We start from the raw sequence: 21,458 nt of genomic DNA on the forward strand, positions 1-21,458 counted from the left end.
TGTTTATTTTGGGGGTTGGGGGAAAGGAGAGGGAAAATCCCAAGCAGACTACATGCTGAGCACAGAGCCTGACAAGAGGCTCGATGACACAACCTTGAGATCATGACCTGAGCCCAAACCAAGAGTCAGACACTCAACTGACTGAGCCACCTAGGTGCCCCTATGTGCATTCTTTATAAAGCACTGTATGCCTTAGGAGAATGACCCATTGATTATCCTTGAATTATATTTGCTACTGTACGTAGAGTACATATCTGAAGATCTGAGAATTGGTTTAATGAATAATAGAAGATATTTAATGGTAAACTACAAAAGTAATTTGTAAATCTTACCAAAGCTTGTAAGGTCGATTAACAGAAATTATAAAATGCGAATAAACACTTGAAAAGTAAAAAAGTTAAAGAGATTTAGTTGCAATAAATGATATTCTTACAAATGTCAATGTTTTACAAGAAAATGACTATTAAAGCTGACAGATTGAAGCACCTGGCTGGCTCAGTCAGTAGAGCTTGTGACTCTTGATCTCAGGGTCATGAGTTTGAGCCCCATGTTCGGTGTAGAGATTACTTCAAAAACAAAATTTAAAAATAAAAAAAAAACAACTGACATATTAAGTCAACCATAAAGAATTTGACATATAAAACTAAGTAAAAGGGGGACGCCTGGGTAGCTCTGTCGTTAAGCGTCTGCCTTCAGCTCAGAGTGTGATCTCGGCATTCTGGGATCGAGCCCCACATCAGGCTCCTCCGCTGGGAGCCTGCTTCTTCCTCTCCCACTCCCCCTGCTTGTGTTCCCTCTCTCGCTCGCTGTCTCTATCTCTGTCAAATAAATAAATTTTTTTAAAAAAATCTTTAAAAAAAAACTAAGTAAAGGAAACAAGATGAAGCAGGTTATTTAAACCAATAATGATATGTTCCACTCTAGGGATAATTTATGTAAATAATTTTCTTTTATCTCATTCTTCTTCACACAATGGCAACTTACTGTAACAATCTCTGAAGCCACCTTGTGCTTTCTTGTTTTTCTCTTCCTATAGCTTGAAGATCAGCCTACCTTAAGAACAAAGGGAATTTATTGAAGGAATCACCAGGTTCAGGTCAGGTTCAGGACAAATAACCAAGACAGAACAAGAACCAGAAAATAGCTGTAACAGCAAGTACTATTTAGGCATTTGGTCAGAGTCTGCTGCCAGATGAGGGGACTCCCAACAGTTTTTTTCCACTCAAGATCTCCCTGGAGGGGTGCCTAGTGGTTCAGTCAGTTAAGTGTCTAACTCTTGATCTCAGCTCAGGTCTGGAACTCAGAGTCATGAGTTCAAGCCCCACATTGGGCTCCACGCTGGGTGTAGCGCCTACTTAAACAGAAAAGAAAAGCGAAGGGGAGGGAGGGAAGGGGAAAAAAAGAAAAGAAAGGAAAGGAAAGGAAAAAAGAAAAGGAAAGAAAAATCTCCCTGGAGGCAGAACCCAACTGGCCAGATTAGGTCACTTATTACCCTTTGGCTGTAGCAGTAAGAGAAGGACATAGCAACCTTCCGGGACTCCGTGGCTTCTGTATGGGAAGACAGGACACTGTGGCTACATACAACTGTGGAGTGGTAATTTGCCGAAATGAAACAAAGATGGGATTAGAAAGAATGAGGGTGCAGAGTGTTGCCATGGCCGTGTGCAATCACTACAATTCCACCCGTGTGTCTACCTCCCTCCTCAGAGACACTTCTGACAGGACCTCCACTGGCCTTGCCCAGTGCTTAGCCAGGGAGACCAACGAACAGGTGTTTGTCAGTTGTAACCTTCAAAGCACAGACAGTAACTTCTATTACTTGTGGAAAGAGGATTGAGGAAAAGGAGGCTTTTCCGGAAAAGTTCTAGCAGAATGGCAGAGGTGAAGATTTATAAGTCGTGTACAATATATATTTAAATAAACGGATTGAATTTCAAAACAACAAAAAGGCCTTGCCTAGAGGAGCCTATGCCTTGTTTTACATACCCCTACATAAGAGTATAACAAAGGAAGCTAGGTCAACAGTAGAGGGGGGTTCCTGGGTGGCTCAGTTGGTTAAGCATCTGCCTTTGGCTCAGGTTATGATCACAACTTCATTTCTTTTTAAGTCTGAATAATAGTCCATTGCATGTGTAGACCACATTTTGTTTATCCATTTGTGAGTTGATGGGCATTTGGGTGGTTCCTACTTCTTGGCTATTATGAATAATGTCACTGAACATTTGCATGTAAGTTTTTGTGTGGATGTATTTTTTCATTTCTTTTGGGTAATGTAATGGACTGAGTGGTCGTGTTCCCCCAAAACACATTTTGAAGCCTCAACCTCCACTATTTCTGTATTTGGAGCTAGGACCTTTATGGAAGTAATTATGTTTACATGAGGTCATAAGGGTAGGGACCTGATCCAACAGGGTTAGTGTCCTTATAAGAAGAGATAAGAGAGAGCTATTTTCTCTCTCTCTGTTATGTGAGGACACAGTGAGAAGAGAGCCATCTGCAAGCCAGGAAAGAAGTGCTCACCAGGAATAAAATTGGCTGGCACCTTAACCTTGGACTTGAGTCTCTAGTACTGTGAGAAAATAAACTTCTGTTGTTTAAGCCACTCAGTTTGTGGTACTCTGTTATAGCAGCTCAAGCCAACAGTGAGAGGTAAATCCTAGAAGTGGAATGCCTGAGTCATATGGTGATTTTGTTTTACATTTTGAATAGGGAATATATACTTAAGATATACCCCCTTAGGTGTACAAAATGTATATAAAAATATATTTATTTATTACAGCAGTACGTATAATAGAAAAAAGTAACAAATGTCCATCAATATAAATTGATCAAATCACTGTCTGTGATTGATTGCAGCAAAACTATATACTGGGTACCTGGGTGGCTCAGTCAGTTTAGTGTCTGCCTTCGGCTCAGGTCATCCCATGGTCCTGGAATGGAGTCCTGTTGGGCCCCCTGCTCAACGGTGAGTCTGCTTCTCCCTCTGCCCCTCCTCCCACTCGTTCTCTCAGTCTCTCTCTCTCAAATAAATAAATAAAATCTTTAAAAAACCCCAAAAACTGTATGCTATAAGGATATATAGATATAGATATTTATAGATACAGGTATTAGCAATATACTTTTTTTAACAATAGAGAAGTTTTATTGATCCATATTATTTCCAACTATTAATGGCAAATAGTTATAATGAAATATTATAAATATTTGTTAACATAATAACAGCAATAAAATTGCTAAAGTTAATTAGCAAAACACTGAAATACATAATGGGACTTAATACTCTTTGTTTAAGAATTAGACCATAATTTATGGTCTATCTTATATTAAAGAATTCCAGATTTTTTCAAGACTTTACTGTCTGTATAACACACAATGAAGAAAAGATGAGTTGGTTTCATTGAATCAAATGGAGAAATAAATAAGCCGATGAAAGGTCAATAGTACCTTCCATTAAATTTCATACTAAAATTATTTGCTTTGCTTTCCAGTGATTGAATTTGATAATATCCAACCATTTTACTAAGCAAAATACTTTTTTTGAGATATGTGTGTTCTTCTGCCTCTATTTTTCTCCATCCTTAGTTCCATAAATGTACCCAAGACGTTTTGTGCTTTCTTGTCTCAAGGAAGTATATGATTATCAGACTAAAATAAATTTCTTGCAAGATACTTCCTTTTCTGAATTAATTTTCCTGAAACCTGAGTCTGTGGAGAGGATTAGGCCAGGTGTCCTAGAAGAGGGGTACAGAACAAAGGAACAGTGACTTTAAGGGCAAAGAGAAAAGAAAAGAGAGGAGAGATTCTGGGAAGGGAGCAAAAGCCAGAAGATCCCAAGATTGTAGCTAGTGTTCCAGGGGATGACAAGACTTTAGAGAGGATGGACTGGACATCCTCGTTCCCTTCCATATGAATTTTTTTGAGGACATAAACATCGAGTCCACAAACTCAAGAGAAATGAAAAAACATATCCGGGGGTACCTGGGTGGCTCAGTTGGTTAAGCGTCCAAGTCTTGATTTTGGCTCAGGTCATGATCTCAGTGTTGTGAGATCGAGACCCTTGCCAGGCTCTGTGCTCAGCACAGAGTCTGCTTGTACCTCTCCATCTGCTTCCCCCACCATCTCTCTATCTCTAAAATAAATAAATAAAATCTCAAAAAAGAAAAAAAGAAAAAAACATACCCATGCAAAACCTTGTACACAAATGTTGATAGCAGCATTCGCATGGCAAGAAAGCAGAAAGGAGCTGGACTTTGAAGGCTCTTTATTAGCTTTAATAATAAACCTGTCCATGGTGTCTGTGAAGCCTAGAGATGAGATGACCTCAAGTACCTCCTAAATTTAAAAGCTGGTAAAGTGGCCCCAAGTCTGACTGAGATTAAATTTTCAGCTAGCCCTATATGGTACAGGAAGAATATTCATCCTCCTCAAGGGGCACCTGGGTGGCTCAGTCAGTTGGACATCTGACTCTTGGTTTCGGCTGGGGTCATGATCTCAGGGTTCTGGGAATGAGCCCTGCATCAGGCTCCCTCCTCAGTGGGGAGTCTGCTTGTCTCCCTCCCTCTCTGCCCCTTCCCCTGCTTGCACTCTCTCTCCCTCAATCTCAAATAAATAAATCTTTTTTTTAAAAAAAGAATATTCATCCTCTTCAAGATGCTAGACTGAGTACAATGTTCATCTTTTCTCCCTTTTAGGAGACTACTAAAAGGAAAATAAAAGAATAAAAATACTAAAACACCAAAATAACATTGACAATGGAAGGGCTCTGCTAGTAGATGAGAAATTTCAAAAAAAACTTTCCAGGGGCGCCTGGGTGGCTCAGTTGGTTAAGTGTCTGCCTACTGTTCTGGTCATGATCCCAGAGTCCTAGGATTGAGCCACACATCGGGCTCCCTGCCCAGCGGGGAGTCTGCTTTTCCCTCTCCCTCTGCCCCTCCCCCTTTGCTTGTGCTAGCTCTCTCTCTCTCTCTCTCTCAAATAAATATAATCTTTAAAAATTTTTCTGGAATACAGAAAGCAGATGACTGATTGATGAAAGCAGTGTGGATAAAGCCATAGCTAAAAATATGTAGAGAAGAGGCTGGGGCTGATATAGGATCCCACAGTAGAACCAGATGTATAGGCAGAATAATGTCCCCACCAAAGATGTCCATGTCCTCATCCCCAGAACTGTAAATATGGTATGTTATATGGCAAAGGGGAGTTAAGGTTGAAGATGAAATTAAGGTTGCTAATCAGATGACCTTAAAATAGGGAGATTATCCTGAATTGCCCAGGTGGACCAATGTAATATAAGAATTTTTCCAAGTGGAAGAGGGAGGCAGACAGGGAGGGTCAGAGAAGATGTGAGAATGGAAACAAGGTCAGCGTGGTATGATATGGAAAGGACTCAATGCACCATTTCTGACCATGAAGATGGAGGAAGGGGACCATAAGCCGTGGAATACAGGTGCCTTCTACAAACCAGAAAGGGCAAGGAATGGATTCTAGCCTGCTGACTCCAGATAGGAACACAGCCCTGCTGACACCTTGGTTTTAGCCCAATGAGAAGTGTTGGGCTTCTACAGAACTGTAATATAATATATTTATGTTGTTTTAAGTCACTAAGATTGTGGTAATCTGTTAGAGCAGTGATAGGAAATGAACTGGAACAGTGCTGACTTGTCAACACAGAGGTTTGAAGGGATAAATATGGATGAAAACAGAAACTAATTGATGGTCTCTAAAGAAAAGGATGCATTCCTCCCACTATCTTTCTTGTACCCCAGTGGGGAAGCTAAATCATCATTACCAGGTATATATCCCTAAGCAAAAAAAGTAACATATCTTCTCTAGAGAGCTGGAAGTCAGTTTCTGGGGAGAATTTGGGCAACTGGCAAAGGTGTTGGTGTCAAAGAGCTACAATATTCTATTTGGTATTTGGGAGCCTTCCTGGAGCACAGTGGCTGTTCCCTTCCCTCTCACATGACAATGAGACTTACCATCAAGCAGCCTTACCCACAGAAGTCGAGCTCCTGCTAGCTCCCATTTAGAATTTCTACTACCTCATTTTGTGATATAAATGGACAACCAAAAACTCCCACATTTGTAGAGCACCTGCAGTATAACAGAGAAAGATCAAGAAAAAAGAAAGAAAGAAAACACAACAAAACAAGAAAATACAGAAAAATTTAATTTAAAGGAAACAGGAATAATTAAAGGAACAGAGAAAAGCTTAAAATAAGACAAACCATAATAAAAAAAAATATCATTGGAGAGATTTCAGAAGATATTGAATTGAATCTATGACAAATGTTGTTTACCCAGCAATCATTCCTTGCTTTTTCCTTGTGGAAAGAACTCTGATATTTTCTCCATGTTTCATGGTCCTATGCTTCCAGGGAGGCAGGATTCTCTCTTTCTCTGAAGAGGTCATCCTTTTTCTTTTACGACCTTCAACTGATTGGATGAGGCCCACCTGTACTAAGGAGGACAGTCTGCTTTACCCAAAGTCTATTGATGTAACTGTTAATCTCATCTAAAACACTCCTTCACAGCAACATTTAGACTAGTGTTTGACAAAATATCTGGGTGCCATGACCTAGCCTAAGTTGAAACAATTACTCTTCACAACCAGTATGATAAGGGGAAAAGTTGCCATGTCAGAAGGTGCCAAAAGTTCATAAGAAGAAGGCCGGCAGGAACTTTGCGTGATAAATACCTACCACCGTGGAACATCTCCCTCGAAGGCTGACTCTTCCTTGCAATGGGGCTAGGAGGAGGACCAACCTTGAATAAGATTGTAAAATGTTACAACAAGAGAATTCACTTTTGATTTTTTTCTATTTTATTTTTTAAAAGATTTTATTTTTAAGTACTCTCTACACCCAACATGGGGCTCAAAGTCACAACCCCGAGATCCAAAGTTACACACTCCTGACTGAGCCAGCCAGATGCCCCTGATTTTGTTTTCTTTTATAAATCTTTCTCAGAATGTGCTTATGAACAATTATTCATAGCCTCAACTTTCATGGTGTCTATTTAGACACTAATGAAATCAAATAAATCTCCCAAAATTAAGTGAGCTTACTTGACCTTGATCTTCTTTCAAGTTACCCCACAACTCCAAATGGCTTCTGTACTAAAATATTTGTCATGGTCCCAATAACAAAAACCAAGAAAGTCGATGTAGACAATGAGAAAGTATGCAGCACAAGAAGAACAATAGGCAACGGCAGATAACGAGGGAGGGACCAATCAAAGGAGTAAGGAACTCAGGAAGGAAGAAGAGACCAGCTAATTGAGAAAAATGGGTGTTCATAACCTGGGATCTATGGACTCCTTTGGGGTCTAGTAATGGGCTTGAGAGGATTAATTAACTCTCAAATTATAGGCAAAATTCATATGTATATGGAGAGCTTTCATCAGATTTCCAAAATGATTCACAACTCCCTGTCAAAAAAGAGGAAGAAGAAGGGGGATGAAGAAGAGGAAGAAGAGGAAGGAGAAGAGGAAGGAGAAGGAAGAGGAGGAGAAGAAGGAGGAGAGGAAGAAGAGGAAGAAAGAACCACTGGAATTGGGATATCTGGTTTCCAGGAGTGCATCATTATGGTGTACTGCAGCAGAGACATCCAATAGGACACTGACTGGAAAATGTTCATCAAATATGGCAGTTAGATCTATTTGAAGAATCATTTAGCTTTGTTCCCTCAACTTCCTTTCCACTTCAACTCATGCCAGTCTGGCTTCTGAGTCCAAAACTACCAAATCTGCTCTTGTCAAGGACATTTATCTGGCAAAATCTAGTGAGTAGTTCTCTCTTTTCATCTTCCTTGACTTCTCAGCAGCGAAAATCCCAGTCTACACTGGGTGGCTCAGGTGATTAAGTGTCTACCTTCAGCTAAGGTCATGATCTCCAGGTCCTGGGGATCAAGCCCCATTTCAGTCTCCCGGCTCAGTGGGGAGTCTGCTTCTTCCTCTCCCTCTGCCTCTCCCCTGCTTGTACTCTCTCGGTCTCTCTCTCAAATGAATAAATAAAATCTTTAAAAAATAATTTAAAAACCCTCCAGTCTTCACATACAAATGGCTAACAGACACATGAAAAAATGTTCAAAATCATTAGCCATCAAGGAAATTCAAATCAAAACCACACTGAGATACCACCTTACGCCAGTTAGAATGGCAAAAATAGACAAGGCAAGAAACAACAATTGTTGGAGAGGATGTGGAGAAAGGGGATCCCTCCTACATTGTTGGTGGGAATGCAAGTTGGTACAGCCACTCTGGAAAACCGTGTGGAGGTCCCTTAAAAAGTTAAAAATTGAGCTACCCTATGATCCAGCCATTGCACTACTGGGTGTTTACCCCAAAGATACAGACGTAGTGAAGAGAAGGGCCATATGCACCCAATGTTCATAGCAGCATTGTCCACAATAGCTAAATCGTGGAAGGAGCCGAGATGCCCTGCAACAGATGACTGGATTAAGAAGTTGTGGTCCATATATACAATGGAATATTACTCAGCAATCAGAAAGAATGAGTTCTCAACTTTTGCTACAACATGGACGGCACTGGAGGAGATAATGCTTAGTGAAATAAGTCAAGCAGAGAAAGACAACTATCATATGATTTCTCTCATCTATGGAACATAAGAACTAGAATGATCAGTAGGGGAAGAAAGGGATAAAGAAAGGGGGGGTAATCAGAAGGGGGAATGAAACATGAGAGACTATGGACTATGAGAAACAAACTGAGGGCTACAGAGGGGAGGGGGGTGGGGGAATGGGATAGACCGGTGATGGGTAGTAAGGAGGGCACATATTGCATGGTGCACTGGGTGTTATACACAACTAATGAATCATCGAGCCTTACATCGAAAACCGGGGATGTACTGTATGGTGACTAACATAATATAATAAAAAATCATTATTAATAAAAAAAATAAAAAAAATAAATTAAAAAAAAAATAAAAAAAAAAAATAAAAACCCTCCAGTCTTCAAGTTTTGCTCCTACCTTTCTGGTATTTTTTTTAAAGATTTTATTTATTTATTTATTTATTTATTTATTTATTTATTTGAGAGAGAGTGAGCAAGAGAGTGTGAGAGAGCACATCAGCAGAGGGAGAGGGAGAAGCAGACTCCCCGCTGGGCAGGGAGCCCAGTGTAGGGCTCGATCCCAGGACCCTGGGTTCATGACCTGAGCAAAAGGCAGACGCTTAACTGACTGAGCCACCCAGGTGCCCCCCTACCTTTCTGGATTAAGCCACCATTTTCTTTTCAAAAATTTTTTCTTTTTTAAGTAGGCTCATACCCATCTTTGGCCTTGAACTCATGACCCTGAGATTAAGAGTCACATGCTCTACCCACTGAGCCAGCCAGGCACCCCTAAGCCACCATTTGTGTGTGTGTGTGCTCTAAATGAAATAGTTCATAACTGACCTCTCTACTCACTATCTTCCCTCTTAACTCACCCTCCCCTGCCTCCCACCCCTGTTAACTTGTAGCACTAGAAAGATCTTTTAAAAAAATTTTTTTAAAGATCTTATTTGACAGAGAAAGAGAGAGCACAAGCAGAGGCAGCAGCAGGCAAAGGGAGATGGGGATGCAGGCTCCTCGCTGAGCAAGGACCCTATGCAGGGCTCAATCCCAGGACCCCGGGATCATGACCTGAGCCAAAGGCAGCTGCTTAACCCACTGAGCCACCCAGATGCCCCCCAGAAAGATCTTTAAAAACTCTAAGTCAGTATTTGCCACTTGGGATCTTTATATTTGCTCTTCCTTAGGCCTGTAATGGTCTTCTTCCAGTTTTTCTTTTTTTTTTTCTTTTTTTTTTTCTTTTTTTTTTAAAGATTTTATTTATTTATTTGACAGAGATAGAAACAGCCAGCAAGAGAGGGAACACAAGCAGGGGGAGTGGGAGAGGAAGAAGCAGGCTCATAGCGGAAGAGCCTGATGTGGGGCTCGATCCCATAACGCCGAGATCACGCCCTGAGCCGAAGGCAGGCGCTTAACCGCTGTGCCACCCAGGCGCCCCTTCTTCCAGTTTTTCTTCTAAGATTTATTAGTTTATTTGAGAGAGAGAACCTGAGTGCTTGCTGAAGTGTGGGGGAGGAGCAGAGGGAGAGAATCTTCAAGCCAAATCCCTGCTCAGTGAGAAAGCTGACATGGGGCTCAAACCCATGACCCATGTGATCGTGATCTGAGCCGAAACCAAGAGTCCCATGCTCAACTGACTGAGCCACCCAGGTACCCCTCAGTTTGTTTGGTTGTTTGTTTAACATTGCTGGATCCTTCTTATCTTGCAGCTATCAGTTCAAATTAAAGTTATCTTCCCCTTACCTTCCTACTCTAAGTTGCTTACATCTTATTATAGCACCCTGTATTTCCGTTATTGCACTTAGCACAATCTGAAATTATTTATTTTATTTATGTATCATCTGTCTCACACCATTAGAATATAAATGTCCCAGGAATGGAACACTGCATCTCTTTTTCACTGTTAGATCTCCAATGCCTGAAAGCAGTATTTGGTGCAGAGTATTTGACACTCACTAAATATTTATTCAATGCCCCAATGATGAAACTCAAAAGGGATTCCATTGCAAATGTTCAGTATTTTAAGTTTGAGCTTTTTTCTATAATGGTTTAAGTACAACTTTTATATTTATTTATTTAATTTATTTTTAAAGATTTTATTCACCTCTTTATTTGAGAGAGAGAGAGAGAGCAAGCATCGGGGAGGAGTGGAGGAAGAGGGACAAGCAGACTCCATGCTGAGCATGATGCCTGACACAGGGCTCAATCTCACGATCCTGAGATCACGACCCTAGCTGAAATCAAGAGTCAGATGCTCAACTGACTGAGTCACCCAGACGCCCCTTAAATATGATTTTTACAGCAAATGGTGAGAATTAATCCTATCAACCTATGCTATAGAGAAATCAAGAGATATGAGGAATGAGGAATCACCTTGGTGATTTGAAGTCACTGGTGAAGCCAGAAGGCCAGGCTGAAAGGGATAAAGATGAGGTGAGGAATGAGAGGCAGTGTGTATACACCTCTTTGAGGGAAAGATTTAGCAGAGTAAGCACTTCAAGTAGGTAACATAGTTGAGGCAGCAGTGTACAGGATCAATGTGACAAGAAAAGGACTCAAGGCAGAGGGATCATTATTTCACTCTAGACAAAACTAGGCAAGTATTGTCACAATTTAGTGGAGAGAAGAAGATATTTTACAAAGAAAAAGAAGATTCATGCTTTCTGTGTCTGTTGGGGGTGGTCTGAATTTTGCGGATGCCAAATAATTTTCAATGGTGGTTTTTCTCTGCCAAAAGACAATTTAAAAACCTTCAGGTTAGAAAGTCCACAGCTCTTTTTAGGACACATATGAATGTCAGTAAATAATTCTGCTTCAGTTTTTGTCTGTTAGGGTTAAAAGTGTCCTCCAACCTTCAAGAGTACAAGAAGCTTGGTCAAAATAAGCAGTGATAAAGCCCATCAAAGACAAGCCTATAGTCTAACAAAGTCAGGTTTGTTAGCTTGCTGAAACAAGTGAGACCACACACCAGAGCAACTGGGGGAGTTTAACTAAAAAAAAAAAAAAAAAAAAAAGGAAGAGGCAGCGATAGCATCGGATTGGTTGGAGTATAGATAAGAATTAAGCAGGCTCCTGTCTGGGCTATGAAGCAGACTCTAAGGTCTAGAATCCTTGACAACTACAGAGTTAAAATAATAAATATGGAATGTTGTATCTGAAAACCCATTATGTGAAGCTCTATACCTCTATTAAAGTGTCAAAATGATCCACATGGCTCAGCTCAGCCAGGCAGGAGAGGGATGTTCCATTCTTATTGATAGGATTTCAAACAATAAAGCTTCTGAAAGTTTTATTTTAGGGAGCAAGATTTTTCATCCTATGTCCCTTCATTAATCAACAAAAGCAGTTTTTACAGATTCACAACGGGTATCTATCTCTATGTGCTGAAATTCTTCTCAACTTTAATAGCATGAGTGCTACCTCCCTGATTTTTTATCCAATTTCCTCTTGGGTGGGTGAAAGGCCTCTTATTTTCAACTAGTGATAACAACATCACAGGTATCGTGTGCTTTAATCACGTACCAGACCCCATTGCAAAACGTTTGTGTCATCTCATTTGATCCTCACAACAAACCATTTGATCCATTGAGCTAGTTATGTAGAATACTGAGGCTTAGAAATTAACATGCCTATGGAATTTGCTTTATTATTGTTTTTACTTTCAATCTGCCTTATATTTTAGCTAGATGATGGTGATGATGATGATTAGTTTTTGAGGCATTAACACTATTTTTTTCTCTGTGACTACACACTTCCTACGTGGTAGACTCTGCATAAACATGGTACTGAATAACAAGTAAACTAGAACATACACGTTCATTGGGTTGTTCTGACATCCTGGGTTGGCGGGAATCACCTGTGCAGCACAGGGACGGAGAACCTGCCCTTCGGGTGGAGGGACCAAACATCTATCTGGCTCCCAAGGCCCTCGCCTATTACATTCACGCCTGAGCTGCAGAGGCCGAAGCTCATGCCGCGGAGGCGGGACTTCCTGCCTCCCTCAAGAAACACTTCCGGCCAAAGCCGGAAGCTTCGCTGCGGACCGGCGCGTGCGAGGGTCGGGGCTCTGACCACCCGGGCTAGCCGCGGGCAGGTGAGCTTTGGGGGGGGCTGTAGCCGGTGCGTCACTGTGCAGTGCTTCGGTCCTTGTGTCCTCTCCTAGAAACTTCTCAGGTTATCAGAGTCGGGAGTTGTCTGCTCCCGGCCGCCCCTACCAGACCCAGAGGCGCCGGCTGGAAGGGAGTCCGGGGGGCGGGGGCCCCAGCACCGGCCGCGGGTGAGGGAGCGGGGTGGGCAGGGCCGCCCAGCACTTTGTGTAGAAGCCTTATTGGCGTGTCACTTTGGAAGAGGTGAAATTGCTCAGGTTAGAGAAACGGCTCTGAAGTTCCAGATCATTTAGCATTTGTGACGGAAGAGAAATAACATGAAGTAGGTGCAGAACATTGAATATTTTGAAATACTGCTTACCACCAGCTGGGGATTGGTCTCAGTTGTGGGTGGGTCCACACGAGGGTGTGACATCCCTGTCCCCAGAGGAACAACAGTCTCGTCGGGAAGACAGGGTTCAGAAATGCCAAGCTGTTAAGATAGAGATAGAGGAGATAAAGATTAAGAGAGCCGACTTCTTGTTCGTCTGACATTAGTATAGCCAAGGACGCTGTGATTTGATATTTGTCTTAACGTTCCCCATCCTTTTACTTTTAACCTTTCTCTATGCTTTTTTAAACAGCATGTCGCTGGGGATTTTTAAAAAATCCAAGTCGACAGGCTCTGCCTTTTGGCAGGTTTTTGTACTTATTCATTGTCATTACTGCGGTATTTGTTCGGACGCAAACTTTTGGAGTCATCCATGACTCATCTCTTTCACACCACACATATAATCTCTCAGCAAATCCTGTAGACTTTCACCTTCGGAATCTGTCCAGACTTGCAACCCTTTCTCACCACTTCCACTAGTCCAGTTTATAGCTCTCACCTGGATTACTGCCGTAGCCACCTAACTGGTATGCTTTTTCTTCTTTGTTTCAGTCTCTTTTCATCATAGCATCTAAGGTGATCCTCTGGGAGGAAAAATCAGATTATTGCCCTCCTTTCAAAAAATCTCGCAGGGACTACCCATTTCACTCAGAGTAAAAGCCAAAGTTGGTAGAGTGGCCCCCGAGGTCCTGTATGATCCCCTCCTCTTTTACCTCTGATCTCATCTCTTGCTACTACTCTTTGCTCTACTCTGCACATTTGCCTCCTCAAGCACATCCCAGCCTCGGGATATTTGCAGTTGGGGTTTCTTTGCCTGGAATGACCTCTCCCTCCATCTGTGTACATGATTTAATCCCTTAACTCCCTCATATTTTTTGAAATATTACCTTCTCAGTGAGGTCTTCTCTGACATAGCCTTCCCTCACGTTTCTGTTGTGCTCATTGTCATTGTGCTTAACCATCGTTTGACATGCCATGTGGTTTATTCATTTATCTGGTTTACTGTGTTTCCCCCACTAGCATAGAAGCTACGTGAGGGCCCATATTTTTGTATGTTTTATTTACTGCTGTATTCCTAGTGCCTAAAACAGTATCTGGCTTTTAGATTTTCCATAGTATAACTGTTGAATGAATGGATTTGGACTTTTTCTGCCGTCTTACATTTGATACTTTCTGTACTTTTTTTCCTCCTTTCTTGCCTTTTTTTGGATTGAGGTTTGATCTTGTTTGTTTTCTCTTTTCATTTTTTCTTTTCTACTTCTTTGGAAGGTATATTTCTCTATGTACGCTATTTCTGTACTTATAGGGCTAACCTTTTAATTTTTAATTTAGCTATGCATACTTAGTTGAATCTAATTCAGTCGTAAGTGAATCTTAGCCCTGCAGAACAATATTGTTTTTACCTTTGTTACTGATTTTAAACAGGCTTCTTGGATCATCTCAATATTTAAATTTTTAAAAAAAGATTTATTCATTTATTTATTCGACAGAGATAGAGACAGCCAGCGAGAGAGGGAACACAAGCAGGGGGAGTGGGAGAGGAAGAAGCAGGCTCATAGCGGAGGAGCCCGATGTGGGGCTCGATCCCACAACGCCGGGATCACACCCTGAGCCGAAGGCAGACGCTTAACCGCTGTGCCACCCAGGCGCCCCAAAATTTAATTATTTTTGTAAGATGTAAATGTTCAACAATAAATCTAGAATTGTTACTATTTTCTGGTGGATTTGATTTTTTCTTATTTATTTATTTTTAAGATTTTATCTATTTGAGAGAGAGAGAGAATGCGAGCAGGTTGAGGGAGGTGGGGGAAAGGTCAGGGGAGAGGGAGAAGCAGGACCCTGAGATCATGACCTAAGCCCAAGGCAGATGCTTAACTGACTGAGCCACCCAGGTGCCCCTTTTTTTGGATTTATTAAAGTCAGTTTATCATAAACTTTAATAGAATATTTGTTGTATACTTAGCACTTCAGAGTTTTTTTTTCAAAGTATATGATACTTTCCCTACTTTAGCATTTTGCTGGGAAGTATACAAGAGAGTCTACTAGAAAACAATATGGTATACAGTAAGTGTGAAATGAATATGACTCAGTGAAACACTAATTTGAATTTAAATTAAAAAAAAAAAAGAATTTGACTCAGACAGTAAGTAGGGTCTACTGGAAAGGAGAGACATCATAGTTTGCCAATTATTAGGAGTGGCTGGGATGAATTTGTGGAGGGGTGATTTGGGGAGATTTGCTGGTATTAAAAAGTATGTAGAGAAAGGGCACAAAGTTACTTATTAATTTTATTCTCTTTCATACAGTTTTGTCATAAAAATTGTGGGTTTGGTGTAGATTTAAGTCATTGGTGTTTTATAGAGAAGGTGTGCTTGTAGCCTCTTAGGAAATGCTTAAAGCTTTTTGGAGGACCTACTTAAAATTACATGAGACGATTCAGTATGGGAAGGCTAAGGATCTGCCATGAGGTTGTAGTACAACTTGGAAACAGGCTTTGACATTTAGCATAAAAGGACAGCAAGACATTATTTTAAGTGAAATAAGCCAGTCACGAAGAAATACTGTTGATTCCACTTACATGAGATACCTCGAGTGGTCAAAATCATAAAAACAGAAGGTAGGGGCTGGGGAGAGCGGGACATGGGAGTTGTTTAATGGGTATAGAGTTTGTTTGGCTGGGTAAGAATGTTTTGGATTAGTTGCACAACAGTATGAAAATATCTAATGCCACTGAACTGTACACTTAAAAATGATTAAGATGATAAATTTTATGTGTACTTTACCACAACTAAAAGCACTTTTTAAAAAAGAACAGTGGATGGGTTTGTTTAAAATTATGCTAAATAGCGGGTGTCTTGCTGGCTCAGTTGGTAGAGCATGTGACTCTTGATCTTGGGGTTGTTTGAGCCCCACATGGGGGGTAGAGCTTACTTAAAAAAAGAATTGGGCTAAATACTTGGAAATTGTAACATTTTGGGGTGGTAATTTTTTTTTTTTAGAAGAATTTGTTTATTAGAGAGAGAGAGCGGGCATGAGCAGGGGGGAGGGGAAGAGGGAGAGGGAGAAAGCAGGCTCTCCCCTGAGCAGGGAGCCTGATGCAGGACTCAGTCCCAGGACGCTGGGCTCATGACCTGAGCTGAAGGCAGGTGCTTAACCGACTGAGCAACCCAGGTGCCCTGGCTTGTGATTAAACTTCCCCATGTCAGCAACTATTATTCTGAATTTGTAATATATTTCTTTGAATTTATGGAATATTATCCCCTTATCTAAATATAGAATCTAATTTATGATGTTAATGATCTTAATCATTAAGAGATCTTAATGACTAATATTGACTGTTTATGTTGAGCACTCTTCTACGTGTAAAAACTCATTTAAGTCTCACGACAGCCCTATGAAGTAGGTCCTAATACCATCTACATTTTACAGATGAGGAAACTGAGACACAGAGAGATTAAATTATCCAGTGTCCTATAGCTAGCATGTAGTGGACAAGGTTGAATTTCTTTCCAGCAGACTGGCTGCATATAATGTCCATATTACCTTAAATAGGAACAAATATGATCTTAATTCTTATGTGTTTTTCAGAATTCTTTCAGTCTTGGGAGAAAGAAACTCTGCTCAAACTGAAGAATAAAAGAAAGACTTCACTGTTTCATTTAACTGGGCTAATGAATGGCTTTAGGCATGGTTGGATTGACTCCACTTTCCTTTTTTCCTTTTCCTATTTTCAGACAAGTTTTTCCATGTAGTGGCAGAAGTACCTCTCAGCTATTCCAGGTTTAAGTGGTCCTTTTGTTTTCAGGTCTTGGGAAAGAGAGAGATGGATTTTCTATTCAAGAGCCCATGTCATTTTCTAAAAGACTGACTCTCCTTGGGTTGGGATCTTTACATTTGGACCAGTTGCCAAAGGCAAGGAAACAGAGGTGAGGAGTCATTTTATTGGCCGTCCTGGGCCATGTGCTCACTCCTGTTGTGGGTGAGTGACAACCCACCAGGCAGAGGGCATGCACTTCCCATAAGGGGAAGCTGCTGGACTGAAAAGGCAGAAAATAGGTGAGAACCATTTTGATAGTATAGATGGAACTCTTGCTCTTTGTCCAGGTACGTTTCTCAGGTTAAGATTCTTCCACTTTTTTTTTTTTCTTTTTTTTTTAATAATGATTTTTTATTATATTATGTTAGTCACCATACAGTACATCCCCGGTTTTCGATGTAAGGCTCGATGATTCATTAGTTGCGTATAACACCCAGTGCACCATGCAATATGTGCCCTCCTTACTACCCATCACCGGTCTATCCCATTCCCCCACCCCCCTCCCCTCTGTAGCCCTCAGTTTGTTTCTCATAGTCCATAGTCTCTCATGTTTCATTCCCCCTTCTGATTACCCCCCCTTTCTTTATCCCTTTCTTCCCCTACTGATCATTCTAGTTCTTATGTTCCAAGATTCTTCCACTTTTAAACAATAAATTATTTTTAGAAGAATTAAAGAAATTAACATTTTGAATGAATATTGTGCAGTTAAGATAAGGAAAAGGAGAGCAGGTGCTATATGTTGGAGACTTAACACCAAACTTTTCTCATGTCCTCAAATTTTCTTTGATTCTTTATCTGGGATAAAGACCCCGTTAGCAGTCTGATAAATCTTGTGAGCTCCTTAGATTGTTTTTTGAGATTTTATTTTTAAGTAATCTCTACACCTAACATGGGGCCTGAACTCAGATTCACACACTATTGACTGAGCCAGCCATTAAAAAAGATTTTTTTTTAAAGATTTTATTTATTTATTTGAGGGAGAGAGAGCACGCATGAGAGAGCACAAGCGGGGAAGGGGCAGAAGGAGAGGGATAAGCATACTCCCTGCTGAGTAGGGAGCCTGACATGGGGCTCGATCCCAGGACCCTGAGGTTATGACCTGAGCTGAAGGCGGGTGTTTAACCAACTGAGCTACCTAAGAGCCCCTAAAGTGTTTGTTTTTTTTTTTTAAGATTTTATTTGTTTATTTGAGAGAAAGAGAGAGAAAGAGAATGAATGGGGGGAGGGGCAGAGGGAGAAGCAGACTAAATACATAGGATTTCATATAAAGAGCTTAACAAAACTCAGCACCCAAAACCCAAATAATCCAGTTAAGAAATGGGCAGAAGACATGACCAGACATTTCTCCAAAGAAGACATCCAGATGGCCAACAAACACGTGAAAAGATGTTCAACATCACTCACCATCAGGGAAATACAAATCAAAACCACAATAAGGTGTCACCTCATACCTGTCAGAATGGCTACATTAACACAGGAAAGAGCAGGTGTTGGTGAGGATGCAGAGAAAGGGGAACCCCCCTAGCACTGTTGGTGAGAATGCAAACTGGTGCAGCTCCTGTGGAAAACAGTATGGAGGTTCCTCAGAAAGTTAAAAATAGAACTGCCTATGATCCAGCGATTGCACTACTAGGTATTTACCCAAAGGATAAAAAAATACAGATTCAAAGGGGATACATGCACCTCAATGTTTATAGCAGCATTAACAAGAGCCAAATTGTGGAAAGAACCAAAATGTCCATCAACCGATGAATGGATAAAGAAGATGTGGCATACATATACAATAGAATATCACTCAGCCATAAAAAAAGAATGACGTCTTGCTGTTTGCAACCATGTGGGTGGAGCTAGAGAGTATACTGCTGAGCGAAATAAGAGAAGAACAAATATGATCTCACTCGTGTGTAATTTAAGAAACAAACAAACATGGAAGGGGGAAACAAAAGAGAGGAAAACCAAGAAACAGACTCTTAATTTTAGGGAACAAACTGATGGTTACCAGAGGGCAAGTGGGTAGGGGGATGGGTGAACTAGGTGATGGGAAATAAGGAGGGTGCTTGTGATAAGCACCGGGTTTTGTATGGAAGTGCTGAATCACTAAATTCTACACCTGAAACTAATATTACACTGTAGGTTAACTGGAATTTAAATAAAAACTTGGGGGGAAAAAAAGAAAATACATAAGATTTCAAATGAAATCCGGTTATGTGAAATAAAGTTATCAAAATACTTAAAAATTATCATCATGTGTTCATTAATATATTAAATGACAAAAATCTAGTGGCAGCTCTAATACTTTAATTCTGAAGTAGCGATGCATGTTAAGGATCTCTTGAGATATCTGTAATAGCTGTAATGTGATATAAAATATGCATGATCACAGGTGCTGCTAATCCAACTGATTTTTTGGCCTATGTGCACAATTTTGGAAAATGCTAAATTTCAGTGAGAGGTTAGTGAATATCTTCAGTTAGAAGATACCTTGAGAACCTATTGACTTAGGGTAAAAGATACCTCACTCAGGCTCTGTCCAGTGATCAGCTACCTGATGAGACTACCTGATGAGACTGAGGTCTCACTCTGTTCTTGTTAGTTGGCCCTGATCCCCAGTTGCGTGACTTGTACTACGTTTCTTTGACCAGGCTTCTTAGATGCAGTCTTTGGGTTTCTGAGAAACATCAGTTTGGACTGTCCCTTATTGTGCTGTTCCCACCTTTTGGGAGAGCCATCTCTGTTTTCTTGAACCCATTAATGCCAGATACTAACCTTGACCTCCCTTCAGTCTGAATTTCTGGTGATCGTGACTTAAGCACTTAGAAATATTCCCTCCCATCTTTCTTTGTTTTTTTTTTTTTTTTTAAGATTTTATTTATATATTTTAGAGAGAGAGCATGCACATGTGAGAAAGAGCAGGGCAGGGTGTGGGGTGGGGAGAGGAAGAGGCAGAGGATCCCAAGTAGACTCCACACTGTGCAGAGCTGATTGTGGGGTTTGATTTCACAACCCAGTGTCCCAAATAAAGCTGAAGCAAATCAAAACTCTACAAAACTTAAAATATTGGGAATTAAATTTCCTGTTATTTTTTTAAATTGTGCTAGACTACAGAAAACATTAACCATCTTAATTTTTTTTTAAGATTTTATTTTTAAGTAATCTCTACCTCCAGGGTGGGCTTGAACTCACAATCCCGAGATCAAGAGTGGCATGCTCCACCGACTGAGCCAGCCAGGCGTGCCAGACAATTTTAACAATTTTTTAGTGTACTACGGTTCAGTAGTGTTAAGTACATTCACATTATTGTGCAACCATCAAGACCACCTGTCTCCAGAACTCCTTTCATTTTGCAAAAGTGAAACTCTTAGCCATTAAACACTTTCCCCCTCCGCACAGCCCTTGGCAACCACAATTCTGCTTTCTCTATGAATTTGACTACTCTAGGTACTTCTTTTAAGTGGAATCATACAGTATTTGTTCTTAGTGGCTTATTTCACTTAACAAGATGCCCTCAGGGTTCATCCATGTTGTAGCATTTGGCAGAATTCCCTTTCTTTGTAAGGCTGAATAATATTCCATTGTATGCATACACCACACTGATATTTAGGTTAGTTCCATCTCTTGGGTCTTTGTGAATAATGGCACTGTGAGCATGGTTGTAAAGTATCTGCTTGTGTCCTTTTAGTTCTTTTCAAATGTTTTATTTGAGGAATTATGTCGTCATCTCATAGTGAAGAACATATAGGAAACAGTTTAGATTTTAAAAACAGATTAAGAAAAAGATCAATAAACCAGTAGGACAATGGGTAAAGGAGTGTGAACAGGTAGTTCATAGAAAAGGGAGTCAGAATGAATAGATGCTCAGCTTCCCTCATAAAAGGAAACGAAAGTAAAATGCGTACTTCACTTATCAGACTGACAAGTAACCAAAAATGTGTTAATATTTTGTGAAGGTCAATGTTGTGATGATACAGGGGCTTATATAGTGCTGATGGGGCTGTAAATTGGTACAGCCACTAAAAAGGGACATTTGTTATTACCTACCAACATTAAAAATGCACATACCCTTTGACTTAGCAATACCCATTTTGAGAATGTTTCCTACAGATATTTTTGCACAGGTATAAAAAAATAAATGAGCAGGTTTAGTCTTTGCAGTATTATTTGTAATAGCAGAAACTTGGGAGTAACTGAAGTTCATCAGTTTGAAGACTGGTTAAATCATGGTGTATCTAGGGGCGCCTGGGTGGCTCAGTTGTTAAGCGTCTGCCTTCGGCTCAGGGCGTGATCCTGGCGTTCTGGGATCGAGCCCCACATCAGGCTTCTCCGATGGGAGCCTGCTTCTTCCTCTCCCACTCCCCCTGCTTGTGTTCCCTCTCTCGCTGGCCGTCTCTATGTCTGTCAAATAAATAAATAAATAAATCTTTTAAAAAAAAAAAATCATGGTGTATCTAAACAAATACTATGCAGCCACGTGGCTGTGGATACATTTCCGGGTTATATAATTGAATGAAAATGTAAGGAACAGAACCGCATATATAGTCTGGTACCATTTGTGTAAAGAAAAAAGAAAAATACTGGCGTGTATAGGCACAAAATG

The 21,458-nt window shown here is 40.6% G+C and overlaps 1 protein-coding gene across 2 annotated transcripts in view; it reads left to right on the forward strand.

Moving 5' to 3' along the window:
* Nucleotides 1–12,575: 12,575 nt before the first annotated feature.
* The window catches only part of TBCE (tubulin folding cofactor E), a 75,757-nt gene continuing 66,874 nt past the window's right edge, over nucleotides 12,576–21,458 (forward strand). The window contains exon 1 of one of the 2 annotated variants that reach the window (XM_048218964.2): nucleotides 12,576–12,664. The gene's annotated coding sequence lies outside the window, so the exon portion shown is untranslated. Of the gene's footprint in view, nucleotides 12,665–13,323; nucleotides 13,575–21,458 lie in introns of those variants that run through there. The other variant, XM_057308419.1, reaches the window with a different exon arrangement.

This window comes from Ursus arctos, unplaced genomic scaffold, assembly GCF_023065955.2.
Source record: "Ursus arctos isolate Adak ecotype North America unplaced genomic scaffold, UrsArc2.0 scaffold_7, whole genome shotgun sequence".
NCBI classification, from domain to species: domain Eukaryota; kingdom Metazoa; phylum Chordata; class Mammalia; order Carnivora; family Ursidae; genus Ursus; species Ursus arctos.